Raw genomic sequence first — 17,259 nt, 5'->3', positions numbered from 1 at the left:
GGGAGAGGACTTGTTCAAGTTTATCAGCCAGCTCAGGCGATAAAGGGTATCCAAGGTAATGCGCACGCACTTTGCGTAGGCTTGGAAAGATGGTCCCTTGATGAGGTGGTCGTCCAAATATGGCAAAACGACCACTCCCTGGGAGTGCAGAATGGATATGTCGGTCGCCATAACTTTTGTAAATATACTGGGTGCGGTGGCGAGGTCGATGGGCAAGACCGTGAATTGGAAATGGTCCCTACGAATGGCAAAACGCAGGAACTTCTGATGCGGTGGAAAAATTGGAATGTGGAGATAAGCATCCCTGATGTCGATGGATTCCAGGAACTCCCCTTTTTCCATCGAGGTAATGACCGAACGGAGGGATTCCATCTAGAAGTGTCGGACCCTGACAAACTTGTGTAGCAGTTTTAGATCCAGAATGGGCTGCACTGCTCCATCCTTCTTTAGAACGACAAAAAGGTTCGAATACAACCCCTTGAACCTCTCATTTTCTGGAACTGGGATAATGGCCCCATTTTGACGCAGAGAATCGATGGCACAGTAACGGGCTCGCGCCCGAGCCTCTGGTTTTGGGAGACGAGAGGGGAAAAACCGTGCCAGAGGACTAACTGAATATTCTATTTTGTATCCGGAAGGCACCAGGTCTCTGACCCATTCGTCGTGAACAACGGAAAGCCAGACATTACGAAACAGAAGCAGACGGCCGCCTACTTTGGTGGTGACGACTGGAAAAGCCCGCGAGTTAATGTGTGGACAATCTATGGGACTTGGTTCCCTTAAATCTGGATTGCTTAGGCTGACCCTTCCAAGACTGGTTGGGTCTAAATGAGACCGAGGAACCTCTGTCTCTACGCGGTGAGTGCCCCGATCCTGACAAGGCTGTGGAGGTAGACCAAAACGGGTTGCTGCGAATGGACCGGACACAAAACTGTTGCTGACGCTGAAAAGGCTGTCTAACCTTTTGCTGCGGGAAAAATTTGCTTTTCCCTCCTGTAGCGTCAGAGCTAAGCTGGTCCAACCTTTCTCCAGTCACCCCCTCTGGTAAGGCAGAGAAATTAAGGACTTTTTAGAAGCAGATTATGCTCACCATTCTAAGCCACAGAGCTATTTTGATAGTAATGGCGTTTAAAACTGCAAGTGCAACGCAATTCGCTGCATATAGGGATGTGTGCATCAGATAGTCCCCAGCCATGAAAATTTGCTTGGCGAGATCTGCTGCTTCTGATGGAACCGCCCTGTCATGAATAGATTTGGCAAGGGTATCCGCCCAGAAAACCACTGCCTTTGCGACCCATGCGGCGGCAAAAGATGAGGAGACAGCGGAGCCTGAGGTTTCATAAACAGAGGGAGCAAGGTTCTCAGTCGGTCTATGGGATTTTTAATTAAGGCCCCGTCTGGCAATGAAATAAGTGTTTTGGATGCTAGACTTGACACCGGAGGGTCCACTAGCGGAGACTCCGCCCAATCCTTCATAAGATCCACACAAAGGGGGTATTTTACCTCAAGAGGCCTTTTCACTGTGAAGAGCCGATCCCTGTGCCAGTGAACTAATTATATATATACACTAAAGGGCAGCCACATTACAAAATCCCAATAACAGAGGGAGGACTAGGCTGCCCCTCAGTGGTGAGATATTATAGGGCTTCCATAATATACATCCCAATACCAGAAGGAGGACTGAGCTGTCCCTCAGTGGGGAGATACTACAGAGCAGCCATAATATACATCCAAATAACAGAGGGAGGACTGGGTTGCCCCTCAGTGGTGAGATACTATAAGAGCAGCCATATTATACATTCCAGTAAAAGAGGGGGGACTAAGCTGCCCCTCAGTGGTAAGTTATTATAGGGCAGCCATAATAAACATCCCAAAAACAGAATGAAGACGGGGCTGACCCTCAGTGGTGAGATATTATAGGGCAGCCATATTATACATCCCAATAACAGAAGGAAGACTGAGCTGTCCCTCAGTGGTGAGATACTACAGAGCAGCCATAATATACATCCAAATAAAAGAGGGAGGACTGGGCTGCCCCTCAGTGGTGAGATACTATAAGAGCAGCCATATTATACATTCCAGTAAAAGAGGGGGGACTAAGCTGCCCCTTAGTGGTAAGTTATTATAGGGCAGCCATAATAGACATCCCAAAAACAGAATGAAGACGGGGCTGCCCCTCAGTGGTGAGATACTATAGAGCAGCCATAATAAACATCCCAAAAACAGAATGAAGACGGGGCTGACCCTCAGTGGTGAGATATTATAGGGCAGCCATATTATACATCCCAATAACAGAGGGAGGACTGGGCTGCCCCTCAGTGGTGAAATATTATAGAGCAGCCATAATATACATCCCAATAACAGAGGGAGGACTGGGCTGCCCCTCAGTGGTGAGATACTATAGAGCAGCCATATTATACATCCCAATAACAGAGGGAGGACTGGACTGCCCCTCAGTGGTGAAATATTATAGAGCAGCCATATTATACATCCCATTAACAGGAGGAGGACTGGGCTGTCCCTCAGTGGTGATATACTATAGAGTAGCCATAATATACATCCCAATGACAGAGGGAGGACTGGGCTGCCCCTCAGTGGTGATATACTATAGAGCAGCCATATTATACATCCCAATAACAGAGGGAGGACTGGCCTGCCCCTCAGTGGTGAGATATGATAGGGCATCCATATTATACATCCCAATAACAGAGGGAGGACTGGGATGCCCCTCAGTGGTGAGATACTATAGAGCAGCCATATTATACAACCCAATAACAGAGGAGGACTGGGCTGCCCCTCAGTGGTGAGATACTATAGAGTAGCCATAATATACATCCCAATGACAGAGGGAGGACTGGGCTGCCCCTCAGTGGTGAGATACTATAGAGCAGCGATATTATACATCCCAATAACAGAAGGAGGACTGGCCTGCCCCTCAGTGGTGAGATATGATAGGGCAGCCATATTATACATCCCAATAACAGAGGGAGGACTGGGCTGCCCCTCAGTGGTGAGATATGATATGGCATCCATATTATACATCCCAATAACAGAGGGAGGACTGGGCTGCCCCTCAGTGGTGAGATATTATAGGACAGCCATATTATACATCCCAATAACAGAGGGAGGACTGGGCTGCCCCTCACTGGTGAGATACTATAGAGCAGCCATATTATACATCCCAATAACAGAAGGAGGACTGGGCTGCCCCTCAGTGGTGAGATACTATAGAGCAGCCATATTATACATCCCAATAACAGAAGGAGGACTGGGCTGCCCCTCAGTGGTGAGATACTATAGAGCAGCCATATTATACATCCCAATAACAGAAGGAGGACTGGGCTGCCCCTCAGTGGTGAGATACTATAGGGCAGCCATATTATACATCCCAATAACAGAAGGACTGGGCTGCCCCTCAGTGGTGAGATATTATAGGGCAGCCATATTATACATCCTAATAACAGAGGGAGGACTGGGCTGCCCCTCAGTGGTGAGATACTATAGAGCAGCCATATTATACATCCCAATAACAGAGGGAGTACTGGGCTGCCCCTCAGTGGTGAGCTATTATAGGGCAGCCATATTATACATCCCAATAACAGAGGGAGGACTGGGCTGCCCCTCAGTGGTGAGATACTATAGAGCAGTCATATTATACATCCCAATAACAGAGGGAGGACTGGGCTGCCCCTCAGTGGTGAGATATTATAGGGCAGCCATATTATACATCCCAATAACAGAGGGAGGACTGGGCTGCCCCTCAGTGGTGAGATACTATAGAGTAGCCATATTATACATCCCAATAACAGAGGGAGGACTGGGCTGCCCCTTACTGGTGAGATACTATAGAGCAGCCATATTATACATCCCAATAACAGAGGGAGGACTGGGCTGCCCCTCAGTGGTGAAATATTATAGAGCAGCCATATTATACATCCCAATAACAGAGGGAGGACTGGGCTGCCCCTCAGTGGTGAAATATTATAGAGCAGCCATATTATACATCTCATTAACAGAAGGAGGACTGGGCTGTCCCTCAGTGGTGAGATACTATAGAGCAGCCATATTATACATCCCAATAACAGAGGGAGGACTGGGCTGCCCCTCAGTGGTGAAATATTATAGAGCAGCCATATTATACATCCCATTAACAGAAGGAGGACTGGGCTGCCCCTCAGTGGTGAGATACTATAGAGCAGCCATATTATACATCTCAATAACAGAGGGAGGACTGGGCTGCCCCTCAGTGGTGAGATACTATAGGGCAGCCATATTATACATCCCAATAACAGAGAGAGGACTGGGCTGCCCCTCAGTGGTGAGATATTATAGAGCAGCCATATTATACATCCCAATAACAGAAGGAGGACTGCGCTGCTCCTCAGTGGTGAGATACTATAGGGCAGCCATAATATACATCCCAATAACAGAGAGAGGACTGGGCTGCATCTCAGTGGTGAGATATTATAGGGCAGCCATATTATACATCCCATTAACAGAAGGAGGACTGGGCTGCCCCTCAGTGGTGATGTTCTATAGAGCAGCCATATTATACATCCCAATAACAGAAGGAGGACTGGGCTGCCCCTCAGTGGTGAAATATTATAGAGCAGCCATATTATACATCCCATTAACAGAAGGAGGACTGGGCTGTCCCTCAGTGGTGATATACTATAGAGTAGCCATAATATACATCCCAATGACAGAGGGAGGACTGGGCTGCCCCTCAGTGGTGATATACTATAGAGCAGCCATATTATACATCCCAATAACAGAAGGAGGACTGGGCTGCCCCTCAGTGGTGAGATACTATAGAGCAGCCATATTATACATCCCATTAACAGAAGGAGGACTGGGCTGCCCCTCAGTGGTGAGATACTATAGAGCAGCCATATTATACATCCCATTAACAGAAGGAGGACTGGGCTGTCCCTCAGTGGTGAGATACTATAGAGCAGCCATATTATACATCCCAATAACAGAGGGAGGACTGGGCTGCCCCTCAGTGGTGAAATATTATAGAGCAGCCATATTATACATCCCATTAACAGAAGGAGGACTGGGCTGCCCCTCAGTGGTGAGATACTATAGAGCAGCCATAATATACATCCCAATGACAGAGGGAGGACTGGGCTGCGCCTCAGTGGTGATATACTATAGAGCAGCCATATTATACATCCCAATAACAGAGGGAGGACTGGGCTGCCCCTCAGTGGTGAGATATTATAGGGCAGCCATATTATACATCCCAATAACAGAGGGAGGACTGGGCTGCCCCTCAGTGGTGAAATATTATAGAGCAGCCATAATATACATCCCAATAACAGAGGGAGGACTGGGCTGCCCCTCAGTGGTGAGATACTATAGAGCAGCCATATTATACATCCCAATAACAGAGGGAGGACTGGGCTGCCCCTCAGTGGTGAAATATTATAGAGCAGCCATATTATACATCCCAATAACAGAGGGAGGACTGGGCTGCCCCTCAGTGGTGAAATATTATAGAGCAGCCATATTATACATCTCATTAACAGAAGGAGGACTGGGCTGTCCCTCAGTGGTGAGATACTATAGAGCAGCCATATTATACATCCCAATAACAGAGGGAGGACTGGGCTGCCCCTCAGTGGTGAAATATTATAGAGCAGCCATATTATACATCCCAATAACAGAAGGAGGACTGCGCTGCTCCTCAGTGGTGAGATACTATAGGGCAGCCATAATATACATCCCAATAACAGAGAGAGGACTGGGCTGCATCTCAGTGGTGAGATATTATAGGGCAGCCATATTATACATCCCAATAACAGAGGGAGGACTGGGCTGCCCCTCAGTTGTGAGATATGATATGGCATCCATATTATACATCCCAATAACAGAGGGAGGACTGGGCTGCCCCTCAGTGGTGAGATATTATAGGGCAGCCATATTATACATCCCAATAACAGAGGGAGGACTGGGCTGCCCCTCACTGGTGAGATACTATAGAGCAGCCATATTATACATCCCAATAACAGAAGGAGGACTGGGCTGCCCCTCAGTGGTGAGATGCTACAGAACAGCCATATTATACATCGCAATAACAGAGGGAGGACTGGGCTGCCCCTCAGTGGTGAGATATTATAGGGCAGCCATATTATACATCCTAATAACAGAGGGAGGACTGGGCTGCCCCTCAGTGGTGAGATACTATAGAGCAGCCATATTATACATCCCAATAACAGAGGGAGGACTGGGCTGCCCCTCATTGGTGAGCTATTATAGGGCAGCCATATTATACATCCCAATAACAGAGGGAGGACTGGGCTGCCCCTCAGTGGTGAGATAATATAGAGCAGTCATATTATACATCCCAATAACAGAGGGAGGACTGGGCTGCCCCTCAGTGGTGAGATATTATAGGGCAGCCATATTATACATCCCAATAACAGAGAGAGGACTGGGCTGCACGTCAGTGGTGAGATATTATAGAGCAGCCATATTATACATCCCAATAACAGAGGGAGGACTGGGCTGCCCCTCAGTGGTGAGCTATTATAGGGCAGCCATATTATACATCCCAATAACAGAGGGAGGACTGGGCTGCCCCTCAGTGGTGAGATACTATAGAGCAGTCATATTATACATCCCAATAACAGAGGGAGGACTGGGCTGCCCCTCAGTGGTGAGATATTATAGGGCAGCCATATTATACATCCCAATAACAGAGGGAGGACTGGGCTGCCCCTCAGTGGTGAGATATTATAGGGCAGCCATATTATACATCCCAATAACAGAGGGAGGACTGGGCTGCCCCTCAGTGGTGAGATATTATAGGGCAGCCATATTATACATCCCAATAACAGAGGGAGGACTGGGCTGCCCCTCAGTGGTGAGATATTATAGGGTTTCCATAATATACATCCCAATACCAGAAGGAGGACTGGGCTGCCCCTCAGTGGTGAGATATTATAGGGTTTCCATAATATACATCCCAATACCAGAAGGAGGACTGGGCTGCCCCTCAGTGGTGATGTACGATAGAGCAGCCATATTATACATCCCATTAACAGAAGGAGGACTGGGCTGTCCCTCAGTGGTGAGATACTATAGAGCAGCCATATTATACATCCCAATAACAGAGGGAGGACTGGGCTGCCCCTCAGTGGTGAAATATTATAGAGCAGCCATATTATACATCCCATTAACAGAAGGAGGACTGGGCTGCCCCTCAGTGGTGAGATACTATAGAGCAGCCATAATATACATCCCAATGACAGAGGGAGGACTGGGCTGCCCCTCAGTGGTGATATACTATAGAGCAGCCATATTATACATCCCAATAACAGAGGGAGGACTGGGCTGCCCCTCAGTGGTGAAATATTATAGAGCAGCCATAATATACATCCCAATAACAGAGGGAGGACTGGGCTGCCCCTCAGTGGTGAGATACTATAGAGCAGCCATATTATACATCCCAATAACAGAGGGAGGACTGGGCTGACCCTCAGTGGTGAAATATTATAGAGCAGCCATATTATACATCCCAATAACAGAGGGAGGACTGGGCTGCCCCTCAGTGGTGAAATATTATAGAGCAGCCATATTATACATCTCATTAACAGAAGGAGGACTGGGCTGTCCCTCAGTGGTGAGATACTATAGAGCAGCCATATTATACATCCCAATAACAGAGGGAGGACTGGGCTGCCCCTCAGTGGTGAAATATTATAGAGCAGCCATATTATACATCCCATTAACAGAAGGAGGACTGGGCTGCCCCTAAGTGGTGAGATACTATAGAGCAGCCATATTATACATCCCAATAACAGAGGGAGGACTGGGCTGCCCCTCAGTGGTGAGATACTATAGGGCAGCCATATTATACATCCCAATAACAGAGAGAGGACTGGGCTGCCCCTCAGTGGTGAGATATTATAGAGCAGCCATATTATACATCCCAATAACAGAAGGAGGACTGCGCTGCTCCTCAGTGGTGAGATACTATAGGGCAGCCATAATATACATCCCAATAACAGAGAGAGGACTGGGCTGCATCTCAGTGGTGAGATATTATAGGGCAGCCATATTATACATCCCAATAACAGAGGGAGGACTGGGCTGCCCCTCAGTTGTGAGATATGATATGGCATCCATATTATACATCCCAATAACAGAGGGAGGACTGGGCTGCCCCTCAGTGGTGAGATATTATAGGGCAGCCATATTATACATCCCAATAACAGAGGGAGGACTGGGCTGCCCCTCACTGGTGAGATACTATAGAGCAGCCATATTATACATCCCAATAACAGAAGGAGGACTGGGCTGCCCCTCAGTGGTGAGATGCTACAGAACAGCCATATTATACATCGCAATAACAGAGGGAGGACTGGGCTGCCCCTCAGTGGTGAGATATTATAGGGCAGCCATATTATACATCCCAATAACAGAAGGAGGACTGGACTGCCCCTCAGTGGTGAAATATTATAGAGCAGCCATATTATACATCCCATTAACAGGAGGAGGACTGGGCTGTCCCTCAGTGGTGATATACTATAGAGTAGCCATAATATACATCCCAATGACAGAGGGAGGACTGGGCTGCCCCTCAGTGGTGAAATATTATAGAGCAGCCATATTATACATCCCATTAACAGGAGGAGGACTGGGCTGTCCCTCAGTGGTGATATACTATAGAGTAGCCATAATATACATCCCAATGACAGAGGGAGGACTGGGCTGCCCCTCAGTGGTGATATACTATAGAGCAGCCATATTATACATCCCAATAACAGAGGGAGGACTGGCCTGCCCCTCAGTGGTGAGATATGATAGGGCATCCATATTATACATCCCAATAACAGAGGGAGGACTGGGATGCCCCTCAGTGGTGAGATACTATAGAGCAGCCATATTATACAACCCAATAACAGAGGAGGACTGGGCTGCCCCTCAGTGGTGAGATACTATAGAGTAGCCATAATATACATCCCAATGACAGAGGGAGGACTGGGCTGCCCCTCAGTGGTGAGATACTATAGAGCAGCGATATTATACATCCCAATAACAGAAGGAGGACTGGCCTGCCCCTCAGTGGTGAGATATGATAGGGCAGCCATATTATACATCCCAATAACAGAGGGAGGACTGGGCTGCCCCTCAGTGGTGAGATATTATAGGGCAGCCATATTATACATCCCAATAACAGAGGGAGGACTGGGCTGCCCCTCACTGGTGAGATATTATAGGGCAGCCATATTATACATCCCAATAACAGAGGGAGGACTGGGCTGCCCCTCACTGGTGAGATACTATAGAGCAGCCATATTATACATCCCAATAACAGAAGGAGGACTGGGCTGCCCCTCAGTGGTGAGATGCTACAGAACAGCCATATTATACATCGCAATAACAGAGGGAGGACTGGGCTGCCCCGCAGTGGTGAGATATTATAGGGCAGCCATATTATACATCCCAATAACAGAAGGAGGACTGGGCTACCCCTCAGTGGTGAGATACTATAGAGCAGCCATATAATACATCCCAATAACAGAAGGAGGACTGGGCTGCCCCTCAGTGGTGAGATATTATAGGGCAGCCATATTATACATCCTAATAACAGAGGGAGGACTGGGCTGCCCCTCAGTGGTGAGATACTATAGAGCAGCCATATTATACATCCCAATAACAGAGGGAGGACTGGGCTGCCCCTCAGTGGTGAGCTATTATAGGGCAGCCATATTATACATCCCAATAACAGAGGGAGGACTGGGCTGCCCCTCAGTGGTGAGATACTATAGAGCAGTCATATTATACATCCCAATAACAGAGGGAGGACTGGGCTGCCCCTCAGTGGTGAGATATTATAGGGCAGCCATATTATACATCCCAATAACAGAGGGAGGACTGGGCTGCCCCTCAGTGGTGAGATACTATAGAGTAGCCATATTATACATCCCAATAACAGAGGGAGGACTGGGCTGCCCCTTACTGGTGAGATACTATAGAGCAGCCATATTATACATCCCAATAACAGAGGGAGGACTGGGCTGCCCCTCAGTGGTGAGATATTATAGGGCAGCCATATTATACATCCCAATAACAGAGGGAGGACTGGGCTGCCCCTCAGTGGTGAGATATTATAGGGTTTCCATAATATACATCCCAATACCAGAAGGAGGACTGGGCTGCCCCTCAGTGGTGAGATATTATAGGGTTTCCATAATATACATCCCAATACCAGAAGGAGGACTGGGCTGCCCCTCAGTGGTGAGGTACTATAGAGCAGCCATATTATACATCCCAAGAACCCTAACTCTGAGCAATATTCTTGGAATTCTTGGCATTGTGGGCAAACTACAATCTGAACATAACTTCACCTACCAGCTGATCACTATGCCCTACTCAGTACGGGGCTTCTGCATACAAGCTGTATCACCAATGCTGGTAGTAGTAAGTACAATTTAGCTACATTCAATGATACTCATGTATGTTACCCAGTAGTCAATAATATTATCTCATTTTATTGCAGCACTTTAGCAGCGCTATTTGCCAGTCGACCACCAGTGCCCATATTTTACTAATCTCGTTAGCACAGTTACTATCAAAAATAAGTACAATAATGTTATTGATAATTGTGTGGGGTAAGGCAGCTGCTCCCCTATATCTTTTCTGCTCTCATTTTACCTCTTTAAACCTCAGTTTAGCGCCGTGATTATTGTATATTTACATAGCTTGGCAGTATGCAATCAACAAGTATACACCGAGCCTGTTAAGATCACCAGCTGCTTCTGGGTATTTTCTATATTATTCTCCCTTGGTGAGAAGTGCCTGTGTAATTTGTTTATAGCCCTATATAATACCTGAGATCCGCAAAAAGAATTGACATGCTGCGGAAAAAAAAGTTGCATTTCCGTGCTTTTATTCCACACCAAATGTCAATGTCACAATGATTAACATTGCTTGTGCACTACACTGCGAATTTGATGCAATTCTGTGCATCGCATCTAAAACCGCAACGTGTGCACATAACCTTAGCCTGCAACAACGGGGCTTCCATTAAAAAACCCACAGACCGACAGATAGATAACCTTGCTCCCTGTTTATGAAGCCTCAGGCTCCGCTCTCTCCCCATCTTCTGCTGCAGCATGGGTCGCAAAGGCAATGGTTTTCTGGACAGATACCCTTGCCAAATCTATTCAGGACAGGGCGCTTCCACCAGAGGCAGCGGATCTCACCAAGCAAATTGCCATGGCCAGGGACAGTCTGATGCACGCATCCCTAGATGCAGCAAATCGCGCTGCACTTGCAGCTTCAAACGCTATTGCCATCAGAAAAGCGATGCGGCTTAGACACTTCTATAAAGTCCGCTTCTAAAAAGACCCTAATCTATCTGCATTACCAGACTGTTGGGAGAAAAGCTGGACTAGCTTATATCCGACGCCACGGAAGGGAAAAGTAAAATTTCTCTAGCAGGAAAAGGTTAGACGGCCTCTTCAGCATCAGCAACAGTTTCGTTTCTGGTCCTTTCGCAGCAACCCGTTTTGGTCTACCTCCACAGCCTCGTAAAGATCGGGGCGCTCGCCACGTAGAGTCAGAGGTTCCCGGGTCTCATTTAAAAATAATAATTTTCCGTTCGTCTTCTGGCACGGTTTTTCCCCTCTCATCTGCCAAAATCAGAGGCTTGAGCATGAGCTCTTTACTGTGCCATCGATTCTCTGCGTCAAGACGGGGTCATGGATGACAGTCTCATCAAGGGACTGTCTTTCCAAGCCTGCGTGCACAAGTGCATGTACATTACTTTGGATACTCTCTTGCCTGGGCTGGCTGATAAACTTGAACAAGTCCTCTCCCATTCCAGCTCAGCAGATCTCCTTTCTAGGGAAGATCCTGGATACTTCCCAGGGGTTGGTGATTCTCCCTCGAAACAAGATCTTAGCCCTTCAACAGGGAACCCGGGCGCTTTGTCGTCCATCCCTCATTCCATTTGCTTCATCATGAGGGTGCTGGGAAAAATGGTAGCAGCACTAGAAGCTGTTCACTTCGCTCAACTACACCTCCGCCTCTTGCAACAGGTGCTTCTGGAAAATTGGGAAAGGAGTCCGTTGTCTCTCGACCGGCCATGTCATCTGTCTTCGCAGGTCAGGCAAGCGATCAGCTGATGGACTGTGAAAACGTCGCTAAACCAGGGAAAGTCTTTTCTCTTGGTCCAATGGCTAGTGGTAACTACAGACGCCAGACTCCTCTGCTCAGGGGCGCTAAGCGAATCGGGAGACGAGGCTTCCGATAAACGTCCTGGAGATCTGAGCTTTCAGGCTAGCCTTGAGGCGTTTACAGCCTCTTCTGCTGGGTTACCCCATTTGGATTCAACCAGACAATGCCACAGCAGTGGCATACATCAGTCATCAAGGGGGTACCCGCAGGAGGGCGGGAATACACAAAGTTATCCACATTCTCCATTGGGCCGAGAGGAACCACTCGGTAAATTTAGCAGTGCATATCCCAGGTGTGGTAAACTGGGCGGCAGATCTTCTCAGCCGTTAGGGTCTCGCCTCAAAAGAGTGGGAATTTCATCTGGAGGTCTTACAACAGTTGTGTTCATTGGGGGAGTTCAAATGTGGATCTGACGGCTTCCAGGTCGAACGCCAAGGTACACAACTTCATAGCTCGGTCTCGAGATCCAAAGGCCATCGGGGTGGATGCACTTGTCACTCTGTGGAATCAGTTCCATCTTCCGTACGCGTTTCCTCTGCTTCCTTTACTTCCGGGGTCATCAGGAAGATCAAAACTGAGGGGGTTCCACTAATCCTAGTCGCCCGAGATTGGCCATGCCACGCGTGGCATGCAGCGTTAGTGCAGCTCGTCGCCGACGTTCCCTGGTATCTGCCAGATCGGCCAGGTCTGCACTGCCAAGGTCTGATTTGCCACCAGAACTCAGGGGCCCTGTGTTTAACAGCTTGGCTGTTGAAGCCTGGGTTCTAACTCAATCTGGGTTCTCTCAACAAGTGGTTTTCACCATGATTAGTGCTTGGAACCCGGCATCTGCTCGCATCTATCACCGCACCTGGAAAACCTTTTTCACATGGTGCAGGGACCGTGGACATACTCCTCTCCTCTTCTCTGTTCCCTCCATTCTGGAATTTCTCCAGACCAGCTTGGATTCAGGTTTGGAAATCCGTACCCTTAAAGGCCAGATTTCGGCCTTATCAGTTTTGTTCCAGCTCAGAATTGCTTCAAATTTGTAAGTAAGGACTTTCAGGGGGTCTCCCATGTGATACCCCCCTATAGAATGCCGTTAGAGGCCTGGGATCTTAAGTTGGTCTTGGGAGCTCTTCAGGAGACACCTTTCGAACTATTGCAGGACATCTCGTTGACCATTCTGTCTTGGAAAGTCGCCTTTCTTGTAGCAGTGACATCTATCAGACTAATCTCGAAGCTAGCCGCCCTGTCCTGTCGAGCGTCCTTACTAAATTTTCACCAGGACAAAATAGTTCTTAGATCGTCTCCGACTTTTTTGCCCAAGGTGATTTTATCTTTGCACCGTAATGTTTAAGTAGGGTTAATTTGGGGGGGTCCCGCTTAGCCCGGTTTGGGGCCATCAACCCCAAATCTTCAGGGTGTATAGAGTACTCACCGTGAAATCCTTTTCTCCGAGTCACTCATTGGGGGACACAGAACCATTTGTGTTATGCTGCTGTGGCGAGTAGGCCTCCACTATGTTGAGACAAAAAGAGTTAGCTCCTCCCCTGCAATATACACCCTCATGCTGGCTCCCAAGTGAACGAGTTCAGTGCAAAAGCAGTAGGAGATCAATAACATCATAGAGTACAACACATCAAACTAGGGAAAAAACGAAACCAAGCCAAAAGGGCTAACAGGGTGGGTACTGTGTCCCGCAATGAATGGCTCAGAGAAAAGGATTTTACGGTGAGTACACAAAAATCCCTATTTCTCCTTCACCTCATTGGGGGACAAAGAACCATGGCAAGTTCCAAAGCAGCCCCTGGGTGGGGAAGAACATAACCAATGGAACCCCATGTACCAACAGACTAAAGATGCGCTACAGCCACTAGCAGAATACGTCTGCCAAGTGCCGCATCTGCAGAAGTCTGAGTATGAATATTATAGTGCTTCCAGAATGTGTGCAGGCTGGACCAAGTTGCAGCCTAGCAGACCTGTTCTGCCGAAGCCTGATGCTGAATGGCCCAAAAAGCGCCCACCGACCGAGTGTGCCTTAATCCCCGCCAGGATAGACTTGCCTCTGACACGGTAGGCCTCCGGAATAAGCCGAACAAATCCATCTGGCTATTGTGGCCTTCGAAGCTGCTAAACCCATCCTGTGACTCTCAGGAAGCACAAATAGGGCGCCGACATAAGGAAGGGTGCTGTCCTCGAAACCTACCTCCTGAGAGCCCTCAATACATCCAGGGTGTGAAGGTCTCTTTCAACCCGATGTATTGGCGCTGGACAAAAAGAGGGAAGAACAATGTCCTCGTTAAGGTGGAAAGACGAAACCACCTTGGGCAAAAAAGACGGAGACGGTCTGAGAACCACCTTGTCCTGGTGAAAAATTAGTAAAGGCGCTTGACAGGACAGGGCGGCTAGCTTCGAGACTCGTCTGATAGATGTTACTGCTACAAGAAAGGTGACTTTGCAAGACAGAACGGTCAATGAGATGTCCTGCAATGGTTCGAAAGGCATCTCCTGAAACGCACCCAAGGCCAAGTAAAGATCCTAGGCCTCTAACGGCATTCTATAGGGAGGTATCACATGGGACACCCCCTGAATGAAAGTCCTCACTTGCAAATTTGAAGCAATCCTGTGCTGGAACAAAATGGATAAGGCCGAAACTGAATCCAAGCCGGTCTAGAGAAATTCCAGAATGGAATGAACAGAGAAAATGAGAGGACGACGTCCACCGTCTCTGCACCATGTGAAAAAGGCTTTCCAGGTGCGGAGATAGATGTGAACGAATGCCAATTTCCGAGCACTAATCATGGTGGAAACCACTTTTTGAGAGAACCCAACTTGAGATAGAACACAGGCTTCAACAGCCAAGCCGTTAAACGCAGGGCCCCTGTGTTCTGATGGCAAATCGGACCTTGGCAGTGCAGATCTGGCCGATCTGGCAGACAACAGGGAACGTCAGCGACGAGCTGCACTAACTCAGCCTACCACGTGTGGCGTGGCCAATCTGGGGCGACTAGGATTAGTGGAAGCCCCTCAGTCTTGTTGTTCCTGATGACCCTTGGAAGTAAAGGAAGTGGAGGAAATGCATACGGAAGATGTTACTGATGCCACAAAGTGACAAGTGCATCCACCCCGAGGGCCTTTGGATCCCGAGTTATGAAGTTGTGTACCTTGGCGTTCAACCTGGAAGCCATCAGATCCACATCCAGAGTCCACCAACGAACACAGATCTGTTGGAAAACCTCCGGATGAGGTTCCAACTGTCCTGAGGCGAGACCCTGACGGCTGAGAAATTCTGCCGCCCAGTTTTCCACACCTGACATATGCACTGCTGAAATTACTGAGTAGTTCCTATCGACCCAACGGAGAATATGGGTAACCCTAAGCATTGCAGCTCTGCTGCGGGTACCCCCTTGATGACTGATATACGTCACCGCTGTGGCATTGTCTGATTGAATCCGAATGGGGTGACCCGCCAGAAGAGGATGGAAATGCCTCAGGGCGAGCCTTATCCCTCGTTTCTCCAGGACGTTTATCTGGAGCCTCGACTCCCGATTCGCCCAGCGCCCCTGAGCAGTGTGATGTTGAAAGATCGCTCCCCAGCAGAGGAGACTGGTGTCGGTAGTTACCACCAGCCATTGGACCGGGAGAAAAGACTCTCAGGTTGAACAACGATTTCACCGTCCACCAGCTGATCGCTTGCCTGGCCTGCGGAGACAGATGACATGGCAGGTCAAGAGACACTGGACTCCTGTCCCAAATTTCCAGAAGCGCCTGTTGTAAGGGGCGGAGGTGTAGTTGTGCAAAGGGAACAGCTTCCATTGCTGCTATCATTTTTTCCAGTACCCTCATATCGAAGCGAATGGAATGAGGAAATGAACGACAAAGCACCTGGTTTCCCTGTTGAAGGGCTAAGACCTTGTTTTGAGGGAGAATCACCAACCCCTGGGAAGTATCCAGGATCATCCCTAGAAAGGAGATACGCTGAGCTGGAATGGGAGAGGACTTGTTCAAGTTTATCAGCCAGCTCAGGCGATAAAGGGTATCCAAGGTAATGCGCACGCACTTTGCGTAGGCTTGGAAAGATGGTCCCTTGATGAGGTGGTCGTCCAAATATGGCAAAACGACCACTCCCTGGGAGTGCAGAATGGATATGTCGGTCGCCATAACTTTTGTAAATATACTGGGTGCGGTGGCGAGGTCGATGGGCAAGACCGTGAATTGGAAATGGTCCCTACGAATGGCAAAACGCAGGAACTTCTGATGCGGTGGAAAAATTGGAATGTGGAGATAAGCATCCCTGATGTCGATGGATTCCAGGAACTCCCCTTTTTCCATCGAGGTAATGACCGAACGGAGGGATTCCATCTAGAAGTGTCGGACCCTGACAAACTTGTGTAGCAGTTTTAGATCCAGAATGGGCTGCACTGCTCCATCCTTCTTTAGAACGACAAAAAGGTTCGAATACAACCCCTTGAACCTCTCATTTTCTGGAACTGGGATAATGGCCCCATTTTGACGCAGAGAATCGATGGCACAGTAACGGGCTCGCGCCCGAGCCTCTGGTTTTGGGAGACGAGAGGGGAAAAACCGTGCCAGAGGACTAACTGAATATTCTATTTTGTATCCGGAAGGCACCAGGTCTCTGACCCATTCGTCGTGAACAACGGAAAGCCAGACATTACGAAACAGAAGCAGACGGCCGCCTACTTTGGTGGTGACGACTGGAAAAGCCCGCGAGTTAATGTGTGGACAATCTATGGGACTTGGTTCCCTTAAATCTGGATTGCTTAGGCTGACCCTTCCAAGACTGGTTGGGTCTAAATGAGACCGAGGAACCTCTGTCTCTACGCGGTGAGTGCCCCGATCCTGACAAGGCTGTGGAGGTAGACCAAAACGGGTTGCTGCGAATGGACCGGACACAAAACTGTTGCTGACGCTGAAAAGGCTGTCTAACCTTTTGCTGCGGGAAAAATTTGCTTTTCCCTCCTGTAGCGTCAGAGCTAAGCTGGTCCAACCTTTCTCCAGTCACCCCCTCTGGTAAGGCAGAGAAATTAAGGACTTTTTAGAAGCAGATTATGCTCACCA

The sequence above is a fragment of the Ranitomeya imitator genome, chromosome 9, assembly GCF_032444005.1.
Source record: "Ranitomeya imitator isolate aRanImi1 chromosome 9, aRanImi1.pri, whole genome shotgun sequence".
NCBI lineage: Eukaryota > Metazoa > Chordata > Amphibia > Anura > Dendrobatidae > Ranitomeya > Ranitomeya imitator.
The sequence above is the reverse complement of the archived record's forward strand: the minus strand, read 5'-3'. Positions refer to the sequence as shown.